The following is a 3,417-nucleotide window of genomic DNA, read 5'->3' on the forward strand; positions in this document are numbered from 1 at the left end:
CGTCTCCGGCGACTCACGGCAGCCCAGCTACAGGTTGAGCTGTTGTTCAGCATCTTAGCTGTGGAGGGCAGTGTCACTGGCCCTCATATGTGAGATCCAAACTGGGGCCCTCTGGCGTCCCAAGCCAGCTCTTAACCATCACATCACTCGGCCGGCCCTATGTATATTATTTATTGCCTCTCCTTTGCTACTAGAATGCAAGCTCCATGTGAACAGAAATCTCTGTCATTTTTGTTCAATGATGTATTTCCAGCATCTGACATAGAGCTTGACACATGATAGACACTCAAAAATATTTGTTGAACAAATTAATGTATCACATGTTATATAGCTGGCTTCATGTACTTTTGACAGTTATGTGATGTTCACAAGCATCACATCATTTGAGAGTTCAGAATGTTGAAATTCTTCCTCCCTTTTCCTTGAGACCATCCCCATTGTACATCTGTAATGCCAAGCTCTTTATTTGAAAATAGATGTATCCAATTCCAGGTAATGAGTAAAGGACTAAATATAGATTTAAAATCAAAAGAAAATGAACTCTCTTCTCCAGTGGAGGAAAATACAGTCAAAGCTGGATAAAACAAGAAAAACCAGGAATGATGGCACAGCATATTTGTAGATGTTTGCAGAAGGGAATAAGGTGTTAGCCTTTCTATACTCAGATAAAAATACATTGACAGTTAGGCGGGAAGGCTTTTATGTAATTAGTGACAAGATAGAAGAAACATCCTAGGCAATTATCCCAGAAGAGTCTTCAAGAAAACTTAATGTAAATATCTTACTGCCGTGGTTAGCAGAATGAACCTTATTCTGAATGACATAAATCTCCCTGATAAAGAAAACCATGGAGGAGATTTCCTGTTGCTTCTTGGAATGAAGAATTCACAAGGAAGAGGTGGGTTGGACACTGAAATGTTACAATTTGGGGAATATTCCACGGGTTTGTGATGACTGCGTGGGAGGCAGTTTAATGTAGTGAAAAGAACATGGGCCTTGGGGTCAGTGGAGGCATTTAATCCTGGCTCTGCCACTTATGTTTCTATCTTGATCATAGTCAGAGGAGAAAAAAGGAAGAGTGCCTCTTAACTTAGAGAAATGCAGCTTCATAGCTTATAATAATGGAGGTGGCCTCAGGTAATTTCTTGTTTAGATAGGAAAAAAAATGAAGCCAGCACTAGACAGTGTAATGATCTATATCAATGCAAACTATTTATACCCATTATGGTGGTATCCAGTAATGCTTCAAAGATCATAAACCAGTTCCATGAGTACTTCATACAATCAGGTTAAGATGTTCAGTGGCATCAGAGAGGAGGTGTGAGAGATGTTAAATATAAACATGAACTAAGACTTCTGAAAGCCTCTAAGCCTTCCCAGGAGCACTTGCTCACCAACTGTATGATGCAATTAGATTCTGTGTGAATTAAAGAATATTAAATTATTTAACAAAAACAAATTCTATAAAAGTGTTGACAGGGCCGGCCAAGTGGCTCAGTTGGTTAAGAGTTAGCTTAACAGCGCAAACTCTGAGCAACAGGGCTGCCAGTTCGATTCCCACAAGGGCCAGTGATGCTCCACCTGAGCTGAGCTGTCACTGAGCTGCCAATAGTTGGCAGGATGGCTAAGCTGCTGAGAGCACGTGCTCCTAACAACAAGATTGCCTATTCCATGGTGGGCTATGCCCGCCCGCAACCAAGACTGAACTCGGCACCTTGAGCTGAGCTGCCGCCTGGCTGGTTCAGTAGATAGAACGTGCACTCTTAACAACAAGGCTGCTGGTTCGACTCCCGCATGGGACGGTGACTACGTCCACCTGCAACTAAGATTGTAACACAGCACCTTGAGCTTAGAGGCCATGAGCTGCCTATGGGCAGCCAATTGCTGACTGGCGCCCTCCACAACTAAGATTGAAGAACAACAACTTGGCTGGTCCCCCTCCCCAATTCCCCAACACTGTTCCCCTCCCCCAANTGGTGCCAACTTGCACCAGTGAAGCAACGTCCTCCACAACTAGACTGAGAAACAAAAGGACAGCAACTTGTCTGTTCCCCTTCCCTCAATTCCCCAGCACTGTTCCCATCCCCCCAATTCCCCAATTAAAAAAGTCTTAAAAAAAAAGAAACAGGTAGGCAAGATCCTAATGGTCTGAAAAACCTAGTTTAAACCAGTTTCTTCAGCCACTACAATAAGAGATTGAGTAGTCAACATCTTTGGCTATGGGCACTTCTGCTTAAAAAACATATTGCTTTCTGCCCAGGTGTCATTTTAAGATAGCATAGTCCGTAAAGGAGGCAGCCTTTTAGATAGCAGATTCAGGAACAACGTGAAATTTTTGTAATTAGAAATATAGGGGGCCGGCTGAGTGGCTCACTTGGTTAAGAGCTCGAGCTCTGAGCAACAGGGTCAACAGTTCAATTCCCACATGGGCCAGTGAGCTGCGTCTGAGTTGAGCTGCCGCTGAGCTGCAACAGGATGGCTCAGCTGGTGAGAGCACGTGTTTCTAACAGCAAGGTTTCCGATTGACTCCTTCATGGAATGGTGGGCTATGCCCCCCCACTCCCCAGCAACTAAGATTGAACATGGCATCTTGACCTGAGCTGCCACGAGCTGCCAACGGGCAACCAGATTGCTCAGTGGTTAGAGCCCACGCTCTTAGTGACAAGGTTGCTGGTTTCATTCCCGCATGGGATGGTGGGCTATGCCCACCCGCAACTAAGATTGAACACAGCAACTTGAGCTGAGTGGCCTCAAGCTGCCAACCGGCAGCTGGATAGCGACTGGACTTGGAGCTGAGCTAGCTGCGCCCTCCACAATTAAGATTGAAGGACAACAACTTGGCTAATTCCCCAACACTTTTCCCCTTCCCCAATTCCCCAATAAAATCTTTTTTTAAAAAAAGAAAAGAAAGGAATACAGGCACAATGCAACTAAATATATATAAGTAGAGACAAAGTCGCTGATTACTTTGTTGTAGTAATAGTAGGCATTGATTTTCTATCTTGATGAGAATTTGGTATATTCTGCACTGTTCCTGTCTCTTTTTTCTGTGTAGAATATTTTTTTCCCTAGATATCTGGATGGCTACCTCCCATCCTTCTTTCATGTCTTTGTTCAAGTGTGAATTTCTCAGTAAGATTTACCCTGACCATCCTATTCTATACAGCATCCTAGCAAATACACCCTGCGTTACCAATCCCCTTAACCCTGCTCTATTTTTTGTTTAATTTTCCATAGCATTTATAACCTTCTAACGTACTATATAATTTAGTATTTTTATGTATATTATTATTTTTTAAAAGATTTTTATTGGGGTATTGGGGGGGAAGGGAACAGTGCTGGGGAATTGGGGGAAGGGGAACAGACAAGTTGCTGTTGTTTTGTTCTTCAGTCTAGTTGTGGAGGACGTTGCTTCAC

This window comes from Hipposideros armiger, unplaced genomic scaffold, assembly GCF_001890085.2.
Source record: "Hipposideros armiger isolate ML-2016 unplaced genomic scaffold, ASM189008v1 scaffold_733, whole genome shotgun sequence".
NCBI classification, from domain to species: domain Eukaryota; kingdom Metazoa; phylum Chordata; class Mammalia; order Chiroptera; family Hipposideridae; genus Hipposideros; species Hipposideros armiger.